Source organism: Mauremys reevesii, linkage group 3, assembly GCF_016161935.1.
Source record: "Mauremys reevesii isolate NIE-2019 linkage group 3, ASM1616193v1, whole genome shotgun sequence".
NCBI classification, from domain to species: Eukaryota; Metazoa; Chordata; order Testudines; family Geoemydidae; genus Mauremys; species Mauremys reevesii.
Window position 1 is genome coordinate 50,177,408 of NC_052625.1, and position 17,854 is coordinate 50,195,261.

General features: G+C 45.5%; 1 long non-coding RNA gene across 2 annotated transcripts in view; it reads right to left on the reverse strand.

The window, feature by feature from the left end:
• Positions 1–2,131: 2,131 nt before the first annotated feature.
• Positions 2,132–17,854, reverse strand: part of LOC120401694 — a 52,151-nt gene continuing 36,428 nt past the window's right edge. The window contains exons 4-6 of one of the 2 annotated variants that reach the window (XR_005596653.1): positions 17,331–17,426; positions 6,098–6,155; positions 2,132–3,567 (exon numbers count right to left, since the gene is read on the reverse strand). This is a non-coding gene — a long non-coding RNA (uncharacterized LOC120401694). The remainder of the gene's footprint in view (positions 3,568–6,097; positions 6,156–17,330; positions 17,427–17,854) is intronic. The other variant, XR_005596654.1, reaches the window with a different exon arrangement.

Consider the following 17,854-nt stretch of genomic DNA (forward strand, 5'->3'; position numbering starts at 1 on the left):
GCTTAGGTATACTGGAGCCTGAAGATCCAAGTGAAACTCAGGAGGTGTGAATCCATGTGAATTCGAACTAAAGAAATCCCTAGGAACTAACACCTCAGAATTTCATACAGGTCTAGAGAAACATTCATATGGTGCATATAAATAAATGTATATAGATTTTTGTAAAAATATATCTTTGGTGTTCTTTTAGAAGCTACGGTCAAAATGTTCAAACTTGAAGGCCTAAAGTTAAGCATGCCTAAAATTCATATGTAGGCATCTGAACAGTGGCATGATTTTCAGAGGTGTGAAGCACTTGACATCATTGGCCATTTGAATTCAACAGGAGCTGAGGCTGCTCAACACCTGTGAAAATCAGGCCACCAGGTTAAGGTATCTAACTTTAGTCGCCTTTGACATAATCAGCATCTCTGTCCCAGCACTTAGTCATCTGTGCCTCAGTGTTTCCTCTGCCTCACAGGTGAATTCACATACAGCCCTACGTTTCAAGTAACATCTGCTCCTCCACCAGGATGGGGAAACCTGGGGAGATGGTTGATTAAGGTACACACTACAAACAGTTCCCTTGGTCCTCCGAGCAGCAGGGTTTCACAATCAGCCCATCCCTTCTCCCCTTCATGGATGTACACGTGCCCTTCCTTCAACTACTAAATTGTTGACATTTAAACACATATGCTTTACTTGAACATCTGTGTAAATGCAATCACAATAAATTAAAAAAAAAGAAAACACCAGACTTTCCTCTATCTCTCCCAGGCTCTCTTCCCAAGCCTCCTACTTGACCACTTTGTACAGCTCTCCCCAAATATTACTTTAGCTGTGGTCTCCTGAGAGTAGGCCACTCCTTTTATAGCAAGTCTTGCTTTCATCTTGTAGACATACGACCTGTCTACCACATGCACCAATCCCAATAACCCATCCTTGAAGGGGCTGCATCTCCATAACAGGTGGCTGGCTGTGTTGGGACTAGAACTGGTCAATTTTTTTCTGTCAAAACTGTTTTGTTTGTTTGTTTTACAGAACATTGGGGTTTTGACTAAATATTTTTTTATGGAAATTGTCTGCTTTCCATGGAGAATTTTGACTTTTCTGAAAAAACAAAAACCCAGTAAATAAAGGTTTTCAGCTCAAAATGTTTGGCATTCCTCTTTAAGTCAAAATTTTCCACAGAAAATTGCAATGAAAACTATTTGGATTGAAATTTTCTGGGGAAAAAGAAAAAGATTTTTCTGACCAGCTGTAGCTGGAACTGTTAATGCCCCAGTTATAGCACTCACATTTGAAAATGTTGGCGTAGGTTTTAGTGAAGTTTGTTATTGTGTTTTGGATTCTTTGTGTTTGTGGGTATATGTTTGTTGCTTTATATTTGCTGCACTCTTAAGAAAATCTTAGTGTTTATGTATTTTTAATCTATCTGTTTACATAGTTTAAACAGCTTTTCAAATCCTTGCCATATAAATATCAGAAACAAAACAATGATCATTACTGCAGTGAGCTTTTGTTGAGAGAAACATTGTACAATAATTTAACCATCGGATCTTTCTATCTATCAGGGTGTTACCATATTACTGAGTGAGCCTCTTGACATTAGCCAGGATGAGTTGTTTCTGTTGATTTTATTATTCTGATTGCAAGAATTTATCAAACCAGGCATGTTCCTTCAAATGTTAATATTCCAAAAAAATTGACAGGTGTGCTGGGTTTTTTGTACGAAGAAAATCTTAGGTTTTAGATACCGTTTTGCCAAGACAACAAGAAAAGGAAAAGGAAATCCTGCAAATAGTTTGGGTTTAACTATTATTTTTTCCTGGCAAGTGTATTCTATTACTTTTAAATATGATACATAGTAAGAATTCCCTGTGTTAATACATCTCTGAATATAAAAACAAAGGCCCAGTAACATTGTATACAAGACCATTTTCTTAAATGTATGCTGCCACGCCTTCTCAGAGGTCCACAGAGGCCCAGGCCACTTCCAGCTTTTGAGGCCCCTGATGATAATACAAATAAAAAATGACGACACATGAAAATAAAATAAGGCACCAAAAAAAGAGTGAGACATCATTTGAATATTTTTTTATTTAACAAATGCTTTTCTAGCCTTTTTCCGGGCAAATGCACTAAGTATTGAGGAAAAATCTAGTTTTCATGTGCATAAAAACAAGTTGTGAAACTTATCAAATGCCAAAAATTAACAAGTGTCTAAATTTGAGGCCCCCTTTGAGCTTGAGACCCAGGCCAAATGGCCCTCCTGGTCCCCCCTCTGATTGGCCCTGTACACTGCTAAAGCATGCAAATCTCTTACCAATAAATAGGGGTAAATGATAGCAGCATCTTGGAGGAGGTAAGTCATCTTGCTCATCAGACAGATTGATCCCTATACTCCAGGGGTGATTCGACACAACCATCAGCATATTGTAGCTAGTTGTGGAGCAAGCCATTCAGACACCAGTGAAAACTTTCAAGCAGCCAGCAAAACACTCAGATGCTTGTACAGGGAAAGTACATTACTGAGCTCAGCATCTGTGACTTGCAGCTGCCAAGTATCCTCCAGGTGTTGTTACAGCTGTTGAGTCTCCTGCTAAGGAATACAGAACAGAAGGATGAAAAGGAAGCATCATCGAGAATGTACAGCTGCTGGAGAACAGTGCCCAGCAAGTATTTAAGTTACGTGCCTGCACAAACTAAGTCCTCTAAGAATGTGAGCTCACTGCTATCTGCCTACTGGAGTCACAATGAAGACAAATCATGTCTCTAAGACACTAGGCAGTTTTCAAAGTATTCTGAATACAGTATCTGCTGAAACCCTAAAGTAATATAAAGAGCTATATCCAGTTTTGTGAATTTGGAAACATTGGAGTTGGGGACGTATGTTTGCCTGCCAGTTGAGAATTTAGCATAAAAAAGACAAGGAGGAAACAGTAATGACCCCCTCCCTCAAAAATAGCCATTTAAAAAGTTGTTTTTCATTTTCAAAGAATTTTCTTCAAGGGCTTTCTAACAAGGCTCTCTCTCGACTTTCAACCTTTTTAAAAAAATCAGTAAGCGAGGTTGCTTGACAGTGATTGTATTTGTGCCTAGTTCTTACAGTTCTAGTTCAATTTATATTTTACACTTTGTTTACCTGTAAGCTTTCATACTTTACACACAGCAATATTAAACCGGGTTATAATCTGGTTAAATTCAAATGTTAACGGTCTCAGTCATGGTCTGTAGTTAGATCCCAGTTCAGCAACACACATTTTAAATATGTGGTTAAGTCCATCTCTATTCATCAAAGCACACAGGGCCTGATCCAAAGCTCACGGAAGTCAGTGGAAAGATTGCCATCGAGTTCAGTAATCTTTGGGTCCGATTCTGCAGTTTGTGCCTAACTTTAAATATGAGTAATTCCACTGAAGTCAGTGTGACTATTCATGTGCCATTGGTGACTTCTCTAGAAAACGCTTGGATGTGATGTTAGTTATTCAGTAGGTTGTTCTCTTCTTTCATAGCAGTATTAAATCAGCAAACTGGCCCAGTGTTGGAACGCTGTCTTCTTTCAGGCATCATCATTTGGAGAAAATGCTAAATGGAGGTAAATATAGAGTCAAAGGCACTTTTCACAAGAGAGGAGACATTAGTTTATTTGGGTATCTACATCCTGCCTGTGTAAGAATTGGTGCAGATGTCAAAGGCAAATGGTTCAATATTAGAATATCAAGGAGAACATAAAGGTGCTGTGGATATGTTGGATGGATCTGGTCTGGGAGGTCTCTATGCAGTAATCTTGGAAGAAGACTGAGACTCTCATGCCTGGAAACATATTTTTTTCATTTAAAACCAAATTAATAAGTAACTTCCTATTTGCTTCTAAAGACACAAAGTGTGGTTTCATAAGGCCATCCTCTGAAGCAAAGGAATTTGTGTACTACAGCAAGCTGTATTGTATTAGGAAAGGTTTTTAATGGTGTTTAGTGATTGAAAGCAAGATGCAATAGCTTTACAACAAAGAAGCTTATGATGAAGGTCCTCTGTAATAGCTTTTATATTACTGTAAATCACAATGCTTATGGTTTACTTTTTATTAATGCAAATGAAGTGCAAATCAAATGAAAGCTGAGTGTCTATCAACAGGTTGTTTTAAATAGCTGAGAATATATGTATATTTTAGCTTTTAACAGGATTTTTTTTATTTTAAATAGTTTTAATGTTTTTATCCCTGTAATAGTGCTGGAAGGCCACAAGATGAGAGCAATTTTTAATTCACGCTTATAAGACATGGGTATTTGGAAACCATTAGAAACTGACTTTTTTTTCCTCCCTTTTAATGTTGATTCTTTCACCAGAGAAGCCAAGACTAATGCTATCATGACAGATGGGGAGAGTTTTTAGAGCCACTGTACAAAATGTACTGGATCAGCGTATCATTAACACACAGCACCTTCAAAATGTGGCCAGGGAAATATAATTTGTTTGGAACAGTGTCTAATGTATAGAAACTAAAGCCCGAATTCTGCTCTCAGGTACTGCACGCTGGATATGTTCTAGTGACATGACAGCTTTGTTTATAGGACACCTCAACCCCAATATAATGCGACCCGATATAACACGAATTCAGATATAACGCAGTAAAGCAGTGCTCCGGGGAGGTGGGGGCTGTGCACTCCGGTGGTTCAAAGCAAGTCTGATATAACGCGCTTTCACCTATAATGTGGTAAGATTTTTTGGCTCCCAAGGACAGCATTATATCGGGGTAGAGGTGTATATGAAAAATAAAACTAAACAAAACAGTACTACTGATGTAAAGTTTATTATTATTATTACTTCTAGTATTTAATGACTTGTGCATTTTCAGTAGTGTTAACAGGCTGGGTGAGGCAAGTCTTTTATTGTGTGGAAGACTCTAAGGTCCCAGTCCAGCAAGACATTTAAGCACATGCATGACTTTAAACTTGTGACTGGTCTCATTGGAGGAAATGAGACTACTCATATTCCAAAAAACATGCATGTAAATGTTTGCAGGGCTGGGATCTGACTCACAAGAGTGGAGTTCAGTATTTGAGGCTACAGAATAATGGCACATGGAACTTTTACGCAGGCCATGTTATAATGTGGATTTCAGTTTAAATATAGAACTATTTAAAAAGAGAAACATTTTTAGCCACTAAACGAAGGGAGGTGAGGGTAGCTTTTTGTTTCACATGTCCCAATAGCTGTAAATAAATGTTTCTCCTAGTCTTGATTCTCCTTTGAAACAATGCATATTAAAATATATCTTCACAATAAAGATACATGCTTTGATACATATAGGGTGACCAGATGTCCCGATTTTATAGGGACAGTCCCGATTTTGGGGTCTTTTTCTTATATAGGCTCCTATTACTCCCCACCCCCGTCCCGATTTTTCACACTTGCTGTATGGTCACCCTAGATACATAAGAGTTCATCTTCAGCCATGCAGAACAACTCAGACTTTGTAACTGTCAGTAACCCCATAAGAAAAAGTACACACACCCCCCGTACAATTGTTATCAACATTTTTAAAATAAATGTTAGAGACAGATTAACCACCATTGAGATTTACGCTATCTCTTTACCCTCAGAACAAATCTGACAGGGGCAGAGGGAATGCAGCTTCCCCACAATTCTTTGCAATGTGCTTCAGCACTGACCCTAAATGATCCCTTCTAGGGGTAGCAGGTAGATCTCTTCTAGGGATAGTTCAATCTCCATGCTCATTCAGGGCCTAATTCAGGACCCATTGACAACAATGGGAAGACTCCCCTTGACTTCACTGCCCTTGGAGAAGGCTGTTGTCCATTTGCCTCTCTGTTGAGTCGGCCTACAGAGATAAACACAGACGTGGTTTTTGTGGTGTGGTGCTTTTTCATGAAGAACTGGACTGAGAACATAAGCTCATTTCACTCAGGCCACCAGCAGCCTTCAGATGCTAACAGCTGTCAGTTGCTACTATCCTGCGTTCCCCTCCAAACTGACAATTTAGAGCTGAAATACTGTGTATCCCATTACCAATCTGCTGAGCCAATGCAGCCTCCCTTCTCTCCCTGCAATAAAATGTTACCCACCTTGCAATCTCTAAAACTTATCTAGATACCTGAGAAATTTTCCCTTGGCAGGTCACAGCCTCCATATACAGCTAGCAAGCCATCTGGCTGAGAGAGACAGAGGAAGAACATTAGACATGTAAGAGGAAGGGAGACAAACAATAGCAGAAATGAAGAACAGCTGCCTGATCCAAGTAACTGGACTTTGATTGTTACAGGCATTGGGAGAAAAAGAGAGAGGAACTTTTGTTTGTTGGCCTTTCACACTGTAAGGTGAGAGCCTAAGGCAAAGGACACTGCCCAACGTACTATGGGGTGGGTGTTTTGCTCATGGCCATATGCTTCTGAAGCATGCTTGTGGTGTTTTCCCAAGTTAATGCAGGGTTACTTTCCCCTTTTTATTAAAAGTTTCTTTTCTAAACACAGACTCAGTGCTTGTGAGAGAGGAAGTATTGCCTCTTAGAGACACCCAGGGGTGTAATTTTCCTAGATTACTGGAAGCCACTTCTGTGTTTTATTGTTAAAAAGGAACTCCTAGATATTGAACCTGACCCTTGTTGCTGCTGACTCTACCTATCAGAAGGGTTACACATACACTAGATCAGTGGCTCTCAAACTTTTTTACTGGTGATCCCTTTCACATAGCAAGCCTCTGAGTGCGACCCCCCTTATAAATATATAAAAAAGTGTTTTTAATCTAACACCATTATAAATGCTGGAGGCAAAGTGGGATTTGAGGTGGAGACTAACAGCTCATGACCCCCCATGTAATAACCTCATGACCCCCTGAGGGGTCCAGACCCCCAGTTTCAGAACCCCTGCATTAGATGATTGCAGTGGCCTTAAAATCTATTAGCCTGTGAATCTAGGAAAAAGGTACATCAAACCTAGCAGAACTTCTCTTCTGGTGCAATAGTATTTATATGAACTCAACTAATACTTGTATTTAACAGGAGATGACCACAAGTCTGAAATAGAATTATTTTATAATTAACTTTATTGCAAAACCATTAAAAGTAAAACTTAATGCAGCATCCAGTATAGGTAGAGAATTGCTGCAGATTGCACAGTTGTTCTTACACAGCTTAATAAAAGGAAAAGTTTGCTCTTTAGGACCAGATTTCGATCTCCTTTCCCATACTGAATAGCACCTTACTTCACAAATTGTCTCACTGAAATCAGTGGTACAACTTGTGGAGTAAGGTGATGCCCAATATAAGTAAAGGGGAACAGAAGACTTGTGAAAGGTTCCTGCTTTAGTTTTACACAATGATTGAAGGGACAGACAGCTATTGGAATAGTCAGCTATTAGGCTGTCTGGATATTTATACTGTGTCTTTTAACATGGTATCTGTGTGCACTGAGAATGTATCTGTGACACGTATTCTATATCATTCTCTTAAAATGAAACTGTCAAGGCTGGTAGATCTAAAATGAGACCCATCAGGGAATTTCATCTGAATTCATTCATTGGGGATGAGAAGATTCACACACACACACACCTCTGCAGAAGAATCATGGGGTCTCGCTCCCAAGCCCAGCAGAGCTTGAGGATCCACATGAGGCAAAGGACTATCTGCATGGGGAAGGCTTATATTCCCACATTGTCTCTTGAACCCCCTGCACCTTCCAATGGAGCCATACTGTTAGGTCATCCCAAACAAATGGCTGCCCCTGAAAGTCTTGTTTAAGGGAGATTCTCCTGTTTTACCTTTTTTTATTGATTCCTTGCATAGCTCGGGAGTAGGGAAGATGATGTGCCATCTCCTCATACTCAGCCAAACCTATTCCCTCTCCATACACAAATGCGGGACCCCAGGAAAAAGGACCATTCTGAAGAGGTAGCTGTGTAGAGGCAGGTCAAAACAGACCTCTTGAGCAATGTATGCAATGAGAGACAATCTAGTCCCCCATTATCTTGGGGTCATCCAGGCAGGCATTAGAGAGCTCTGCCATATTGCACCACTTATTTTGGAGTCCTGGCAGATTTTTTTTTGTATCAAAGGAAATTTAAAGATAAAATGTTAGTTTTAGGATAGGTGAAGTTTTGGACCTGTCAACCTTGACAGTGTCTCTTTAACATTGATTTTTATAGGTCTTTGACTAGCCCCACTGGAATGTTAATCTTATCTGGTTCTTTAAATATATATTGCAGTTATCAAGTGCATGGTTTTGATTAACATTTGATGGCTGCTTAGTTTGCTAAGAGCTCACATAAATTTCCTGAGGGCTATTTCTGAGCAATATAAATGTGGGAAATCCCTTTTGTTGAGGAGTGAGATTAATCACTTCAGCATCTAGATCCTCCACACCTTTACACCAGAAGATATATTGCTGAAGTGTCTACAACACATTGTAAAAAATTAATATCTCCGACTGCTTCCATGCCGCTCATGTTTGAAGGAGATGGGGCTGAGGTGTCATAGTGCTCTGAAGATGCACTATCACCTCCTGCAGAACTTTGAAAAACTTTCTATGCAGAGAGAGTTTCGATGACGTATTACATCTTCTGTTGTTGATTTCCCCTCACCACCCACACCATACCCACTATGTTTTTTAGGTCAGTTAGATATAGGCCTGAGAAGAATGTCACACATGAACTTCCCCAACCCAGGAGTAGACACGGGAGTCACAACAGCAGGACTACACCCATTCTAAGTCAGCAGCAAGTCACTGGGTTGTTCTTATTAAGGCATGGAGAGCTTGTATTTAACACCATTATTTTTATTTAAACATTATATGACACAGCAGTGAGAGGCTGCTATAAGCTATAGCCAGCCAAATCCTGCTCTGGCCTCTGCAATCCAGAATCCCATCTTCCAAAATTCAGGATGACCTTTGCAGGGCCAGCTCCAGGCACCAGCGAAGGAAGCAGATGCTTGGGGCGGCCAATGGAAAGGGGCGGGACATCCAGGTCTTCAGCGGCGGGTCCTCAGTAAGTGCTGCCGATTGGCAAATCACAGAAATGTAGGGCTGGAATGGACCTTTAGGATCTGATGCAAATATTCTCTAAACTTAGGCCAATAATCCGCCCCACACAATGAACAAACAAACAGTTTATTACACTGAATCCAGCATATATGATATGTGCATTCAGTGCAAGCAGCTCATGGCCCTCAGAGACTAGTATGGGCTCTTGAGACAAGAGTGGTTGAACTGAAGGAGCTAAGGAGACAGAGAGGTACATACAGGAGATTTTCAGGGACACAGTAGAGCAGTCCTACCCACAGTCTGACAGCCTCCGTGCTGTTGAGAAGGATGAAAGTCTCAGGGAAGAACATCAAGCTGGAGTGGAGGGAAACAATCCCATAGTTGGTACCAGCGATGAGCTGCCAAAATCATAATAACCGGTTCCCTCCTCACACCAGGAGGGATCATGGCCCACCCCCCACAGTCCTTGACGCCCCCGCCCACCCCAGGGACCCCTGCCCCATCCACCCCCCTTCCCTGTACCCTGACTGCCCCCCGCCACGGCATCCAACCCCTCTTCTCATTCCTGATGGCCCCCCAGGACCTCTGCCCCATCCCACCACCCATTCTCTCTGTCCCCAGACAACCCCAGGAACCCATGCCCCAGACAGCCTCCCACCGCCCCATCCAACCCCTGATCCTTTCTGACTGCCCCACCATGACCGTTGCCCCTATTCAATCCCCCTGTTCCCTGCCCTCTGACCCCCCACCCCCAACCCCTATCCACCCCCACCCCCAAACTCCTGCCCTGCCCTCTCCAATACCCCTCCTGCCCCCTTACCGCGCTGCCTGGACGTGGCTGGCGACGCTACAGCCCGGCCACGGCTGGAGCCGGGAGCCCGGCCATGGCTGGAGCCGGGAGCCCGGGGATGCGGGGCCGGGGCAGGAGTTGCGCGGCCGGAGCCAGGCCGCTGGCCGGCCAGAGCCGGGAGGGCCGTGCCGGACCAGCGCTGCCGGAGCCCAGCATCTGGGTAGGTGGGGTTGTGGCCGCGGCCGGGGCCAGAGCTGGAGCCGGAGCCGGGCAGCCGGGGCGGGCCGCGGCCGGGGCTGGGGAGGGCCGCGGGGCTGGGGAGGGCCGCAGCCGGGGCTGCGGGGCTGGGCGGCTGGGGCCGGGGCTGGGGCCGGGGCCGGGCCGCGGGGCCGGGAGGGCCGTGGCCGGGGCTGGAGCCGGGCAGCCAGGGCCACGGGGCCAGGGAGGGACGCGGGGCCGGGGCACACCGCTCTCCTCGTTCCCTCTACTCCTACCTCAGCGTCGTCTTCCTGAGCCTGAGCGGGAAACCTGCTTGCTTCTCAGCCCTGCCAGGCTTCCTGCGCGAAGAGCTGATTCGTGGGAAGCAGGGGGGGGAGGAGAAGCAGGGCGGAGCATTCACGGGAGGAGGTGGCAGCAGAGCTGAGGTAAGCTGGGCCGCAGCAGCGAGCACTTGTTAAATTTAAATGCCCTTTTAGAACAAGTTGTCCCACTCAGGACAACCGGTTCTAAAATGGCTTCTAAATTTAACAACCAGTTCCCGCGAACTGGTGCGAACCGGCTGCAGCTCACCACTGGTTGGTACCCTTGTTGCAGATGATGTTGTAGTATCCTCTCACACTGAGGATACCTTTCTGACCAGGGTCGGCTCTAGGATTTTTGCTACCTCAAGCAAAAAAAATTTTGGCTGCCCCCCATCCCAGCCCTGGGCTCCCCCCCGCATCCCTCTGCTACCCCAGCCCTGGGCTCTTCCCCCCACCCACACCCCCTGCTGCCCCAGCGCTGGGCTTCCCCTTTTGCCCCCCAACAGTGCCCTTTCCCCTTCCCCCCCACCAGTGCCCCCCACACACACCTCCTGCCGCCCCAGCCCTGGGCTCTTCCCCACCCCCCACCTGCACCCTCCTTCCGCCACAGCCCTGGGTCACTGGTAACTTGCTCCCAGGGCGGGTCATTCAGCAGGAATTTTGGATGTGCACAAAACACAGACAGGATTGGTTCCCATATGGTTACAGAACTGCAGTAAAGTGGAACAATTTTCGGCTTGTGTGATAGGAGGATATCTGGATGCATATTATAAGACCGTCCTACATAAATGAGGAAAAGTTGAGGTGTCTTTATTATTCTTTTGTTCCACTCTTTCTTTCTATGGGGAATTTGCCAGTGCAATATCACTGTCTTCCTTTTAAACAAACAAACAAACAAAGGCAATGGCTGTTGAAAATAGCAATTCCAGTCCTAATAACCACTAAGAAGCATTTCTTGCTCAATTTTATCCTACTTTTTCTACACGTTACAGTGGATCAGTATATTTGATTTGGGAGAAATGAAGTAACAGCTGCCCAAACTGAGCTTGAGCACTCCTGAATTTTGAGGTGTTCAAAACTGGAAGGCAGGTGCTGGGTGTGTGTGTGGGGGGGGGGGCTGTGGGCTCCGCGGAGGAGCACGGCAGCATGTATGCAGCAGCGTGTCTGGCGCTGCGTGGAGCCAGACATGCTGGTCTGAGTGGCACGGTAACGGGGCTGGGGGGTTGGAGAAGGGGTAGGGACAGTGGTGAGCTGCAGCCGGTTCGCACCGGTTCTCGCGAACTGGTTGTTAAATTTAGAAGCCCGTTTAGAACCGGTTGTTCCTGGAGGGACAACTAGTTCCAAAAGGGCTTTTAAATTTAACTAAAGCTCTAGCAGCTGTCTACCCTTCCCCCAGCCCCAGCTCACCTCACTCCGCCTCCTCTGCTGAAGTTCCTCCGGCTTCTCCTCCCCCTCCCCAGCTTCCCGCGAATCAGCTGTTCACGCAGGAAGCCTGGGAGGGCTGAGAAGGAAGCAGCGGCTTCCAAGAGGTGAGCTGGGGCTGAGAGTGCCAGCGGGAGGAAGGCAGGAGGCGGCGCGCCGCTCGGCGAGGTCGTGGCGGGACTCTGGGGTCGGGCGGTGAGGCTCCTACCCCCAGGGTCCAGCTGCGACCTCAGCCAGACGGCGAGGTTCCTGCCCAGCCGCCGGGTCTGGCCCCGACCTCGGCCGGGCAGCGCGGTTCCTGCCCGGCCGCCGGGGCTGGCCCCGACCTCGGCCGGGCGGCGTGGTTCCTGCCCTGCCGCCGGGGCCGGCCCCGACCTCGGGCGGGCGGCGTGTTTCCTGCCCGGCCGCTGGGTCCGGCCGGGCGGCGCGGTTCCTGCCGGCCCCCGGGTCTGGCCCCGACCTCAGCCGGGCGGCGCGGCTCCTGCCCGGCCCCGACCTCCGCCGGGTGGTTCCAGTCCCAGCCCCAGCCCAGCTGGGCCCCCATCTCCAGGCAGCACTGTAAGGTAAGGGAGCAGGGAGCGGGTGTTGGATAGAGGGCAGGAGAGTTGTGGGGGGTGGATTAGTGTCAGGGCAGTCAGAGGGCAGGGAACAGGGGGATTGAACGGGTCCAAGGGTCCCGGGGGGGGGCAGTCAGGAAGGAGTAGGGGTTGGATGGGGTGGTGGGGGGCAGTTAGGGGTAGGGATTCCAGGGACAGTCAGGGGACAGAGAGAAGGGGTGGTTGGATGGGGTTGGGGTCCCCGGGTGCCATCAGCAATGAGAGAAGGGGTTGGATGGGGTGGCAAGGGGCAGTCAGGGGACAGGGAAGGGGGTGGATAGGGCACAGGTCCCGGGGGGGGGCTGTCAAGGAACATGGGGGGGTTGGATGGGGCAGGAGTCCGGGGGGGGGGCATGACCCCTCATGGGGTGAGGAGGAGGGAACCGGTTGTTAGTATTTTGGCAGAACAACACTGGGTAGGGCGTTCCGGGGGGGGGCAGTCAAAGGACAGGGAGCAGGGGGGGTTAGATGAGTCAGAGGTTCGGGGGGGGGGCAGTCAGGGGACAGGCAGCGGTTGGATAGGCATGGGAGTCCCAGGGGTTTGTCAGGGGACAAGTAGGGGGGAAGTTGGGGCGGGGTCTCAGGAGGGGGCAGTTGGGGACAAGGAGAAGGGAGGCTTAGTTAGGGGCAGGGGAACCGGGAGGGGGCGATCAGGGGACAAGGACCAGCGGTGCTTAGATAGGGGCAGGAGTCCCGGGAGGGGGTGATCAGAGGGAGAGGGAGTTGGATGGGTTGGGGTTTCTGTGGGGGGCAGTCGGAGGGAGTGGATGGTGGCAGGGTGGGGCTTCTCTCCCCCTGGAGTGTCCTGTGTTTTGAATGTTAAAATATGGTCTCCCTACCACTCTCCACTCACAGCACGCTGCCGCATGACATCCCCCTCCTTCCTTTCCAGTTGGTAGTGGCCAAGGGAATGCTGGGAAATGTAGTTCTTTCCCTGCTCTAGGGCTGGCTCTATAGGCAGGGAGCTAACCAAGGAACTACAGTTCCCAGAGCCCCCTGTTGGTTCTGCCACCCCTGCAAATGGGCTGCCCCAAGCAGGTGCTTGCTTTGCTGGTGCCTAGAGCTGCCCATGTTTCTGACAGAGGGCACCCCTGTTACTAGGAAGAGACAGGTAATGGTAATAGGAGATTTGATTATTAAAAATATAGAGAGTTCAATTTATGACAGGGAGAACTGCATGGTGAATTGCCTGCCAGGTGTGAAGTTTGCGGTCTTCTTCAGACATCTAGACATGGGCGGCAGGTGAAGCTTTCCCTTGGGGAGGCTAGCCCCCTGTCCCGCCCTGCTTCCTGCTCTCAGCTCACCGTGGCCCTGGCTTGTGCGAGGGGAGGAGCTGAGAACTTGGTCAGGCCAATGGAGGGGGCTGAAATCTTGGCCCCGGCCAGGACCGCTGCATAGATCTGAGCCCTGACCAAAGCACTGAGCCCAGAGCCCATCTCCTGTTCCGCCCCTTCCCCTTGTGGCCCCGCCCATGGCCCCACTCCATTCCACCCTTCCCTGTGGCCACGCCCCATTCTGCCCCCACAATGCCTTTTCCCCCTGCTTACTCATTTCCCCTCCCCACACTCTCTTAATATTATTTTTTATTACAAATATTTGCACTGTAAAAATGATAAACAAAAGAAATAGTATTTTTCAATTCACCTCATACAAGTACTGTTGTGCTATCTCTTTATCGTGAAAGTGTAACTTACAAATGTAGATTTTTTTTTGGTTACATAACTGCACTCAAAAACAAAACAATGTAAAACTTTAGAGCCTACAAGTCCACTCAGTCCTACTTCTTGTTCAGCCAATTGCTAAGACAAACAAGTTTGTTTACATTAACGGGAGATAATGCCACCTGCTTCTTATTTACAATGGACACTGAAAGTGAAAATAGGCCTTCGTATGGCACTGTTGTAGCCGGCATTTCAAGGTATTTACTAATATGATATGCTAAACATTCGTATGCCCCTTCATGCTTTGACCTGTCAATTTTTAATCTTTTTTACAGTGCAAATATTTGTAAAAAAAATAATAACATAAAGTGAACAGTGTACACTTTGTAGTCTGTGTTGTAATTGAAATCCATATATTTGAAAATGTAAAATAAAAACCATAAATATTTGTAAAAATTTTCCATTGGTATTCTATTGTTTAACAGTGCAATTAAAACCGTGATTAATTGCAACCACTTTTTAATCTCGTGATTAACTGTGATTATTTTTTTAATCATTTGATAGCCCTAACCACTATATAAATCCATGTTACACCTACACCTTGAATAGTACATGCAGTGCATCTGCACTGGCCCTGTCAGAGATAGGGTACTGGGCTGGGTGGACGACTGGTCTGACCCAGTATGGCGATTCTTTCTTATGTTCTTATGACCTCAAGAGGTCATCAAGGCCAACTCCCTGCACTGAGTGGGGATCAAGTATACCTAGACCATCCCTGGTAGCTGTCTGACTAGCATGTTCTTAAAAATCTCCAATAACAAAGATTTTACAACCTCCCTAGGTAACCTGTTCCAGTGCTTAACTCTCCTCATAGCTAGAAAGCTCTATAACAGCCAACTTTAATCTAAACTAAGATGATTACTTCTTGTCCCACCGTTGGTGGACATGGAGAACAACTGATCACTGTCCTCCACCCATTCCCCACCCATTCTTAGGGTGACCAGATGTCTCGATTTTGGGGGCTTTTTCTTATATAAGCACCTATTACCCCCCACGCCCTATCCGATTTTTTACACTCGCTATCTGGTCACCCTACCCATTCTTCACTTACCTGCCTCAAGGTGGGACTAAGAGGATGCTGGCACTACACCAGGGCCCAAGATCTAAGTGGCATACACAGATGTGTAGGTGGGTATAGTTCAAATGTAGACCAAATCATGATCTAGCCCATCATCACTAAAGACACCTGGGCCATATTGTCACTGCTGAGGTTCATGGAAGTGCTCAAACCCTTCATGTGAATATGAGAGAGATACTGGTAGGACATCATCCACATTGCAATTTACTCCTTCCACTCTGCAAAAAAACCTGCACATTTGTTAACCTTTGCACACGCTGGAAGGGACACCTATTTTCCTGGCTATTTCGGAAATGGGTTGGTTCCAGGGTGTGCTGTAAAGGGGGTTTGTTGCCACATTTTGTCTGCTGTATATTTATTCATTTGTTGGTGGGCTAAGCGATACATTTGGAGCTTCTTGTGGGAATTAATTGTGGAAGAGAAACCAAAACACAGGATCAGCATCTTTTTATATTTTGAAAATCAAATACAAATAAACATTTCCACAACAATTTCTTTAAGGCCAATCCTTCCCCAGCAGCCCAAACCTTCCAGGGCCATGGAGTTTATCCTCTGCACAGAGAACACCAAAGATATTACCCAGAGGCCACTGAACAGCAGTTAGGGTGTGACAACTTTTTCTCTCAGTCAATGTAGGCTGAATCACAGCCAATGACTTAAGGGGTGACAGACTCCTTATCCCAGTAAAGCCCTCTGAGCCAATGAGTTTCCCAGGATCACTTACCTATCATATGTTATGGGCTACCTCCAAGGTCCAATGGCAACTCAATAAGCTGCCATATGGGGATCAGAAGCTGGGAATACATTTGGTACCTCTCTCCCCAGGCATCATACTGTTCTGACTAACCCAGTAGTGGTGTTGACAGACTCCAGCAATAGCAGCATTCAGTCTTTCCTTGCTAGCAGTACAAGTCAGTTAGACATGGGACCTTCAAATGGGAGAAGTGAACTAAACATGACAAAAGGAGAATTCCAGATAACTGTCCTCTCTAAACCACCCACAGCTGTCAGGGATTCCATAAAACTAGGCTCAATATCTAGTATCTTGGAAATATCTGAGTGAGCCTCATTTGAAGCTGATGTCTACAGGTGCCCAGTCCACCTCTTGCATTCACTCCATTTCTTATACTCTTTCCCACGTGCCCTATACCACTTAACGGTAAAAATGAATTGCAACACTTTTTCTGAACATTTTTCAATTATTTCTTACAGTGTTCATTTCATTTAAATGCAAGGGCACCAATCCTAGTTTATGTCATAATAGATGGACAACAATAGTATAATTTAACAAAAATAAAACACTAAACAGTGCTACATGTTGACAGAGTTGTGATGGGTAAAATTTGGAGTGTTTTGATGGTTTAGATCTTCAAAACGTATCTGGCAAGTACACAAAGTGACAAATGTATTTAAGGATCTAGGCCATTCAAATGATACCACCACATGTCTGTTTGGGATTTTTCCCGACTAAATGTTGGAATACGGGCAAAAATTCACTTGCCTATTGTGTTCTTTAAACAGAAAGTGTCTGCATCACAGATGGCCTGTCAGTGCCACCTGACATCAGCGGATGTACATTTCAAAAGCTAGAATTCTGTCCCTTTAAAAAACTGTATCGTTTGCATTCCAGAGTCTTACATACCTCTGCCCTAGCTGAAGTCATCTGTGTTTAAGCTATAAAGGCCAGATTCTGATCTCACTTACAAGTAGGTAAAAAAAATAGCAACTTCTTTTATTTCAATGGAGTTATTCTGCAGTGATATACATCAGTTTCACTGAGATGGAATCTGGCTCCTAGTCTTTACATTATCTATGTATTTTGTTCCCTCTTTTCCTTTTATTCAGCACAATAAGCTACCTCCTTTGCTGATTTTTTTTATTTGTTGAATGTATTCATATTCTCAGTCCATCTGCTAAAAGTATCCTATTTAAAGAAGATGGCATCATTAGCCACCCTTTTTCGCTATAAAGAAAGGAGCAGTTCCCATATTTTTACCCAGTTCAGTGGATGCACTAATCTTGCTGAACACTTCAGTTTAGATGGTATATCAATGAGGCATTCAAACAGAGCAGTTTATACACAAAAATTCTGTCTGCTTTGTAAAAGATTATCCTTTTATAAACACTGCGGAAAACATAAAAGCAAATAGGGGACAGCACATAGGACAGGAAAGATGTTAGCGGGGAGATTAATACTGAATGGGTCGAAATGAATGGTGCTTACCAAAACGAGGTCCAGATACTTTGGCTGCAGTGAAACATAAATAATGGGAATGACACATCGTTTATTCAGGATAATGAGTTGATCCGAAGTAGGGGCCTAGAACAAGAGATTAAAGATTAAATATCCATCTCCTGATGAATATCAGTAGCAAACTTTAACCTTTTCCTTCCAAAAGCACAATTTCTTTGAACAATCGTGTCAGCACAACACACTGAAGAAATGAGCTAAAGCAAACTTAAATCACATTCTTATCTTAGCCTGTAGGATAACACTGCTTCATTTTTTAAAACCAGGAATTGCATTTTTTATTTCTGGGCTTGTAAGTCTTTCAGCATAATTGTTGGAGAAGAGAAAGATTTTGTCTGATGTTTGGCATTATGAAAATCTGACTTTAGCTTTCTTGGCTTACATTTTAGTTATCTGCAATAACTGAAGAACATACCATCCTGAACATTCCCTTTGGTTGAAAAATAATAACAAAAGGCAGCCTGCTGGAAAAGCACAGCATACCACATGCCGAATTC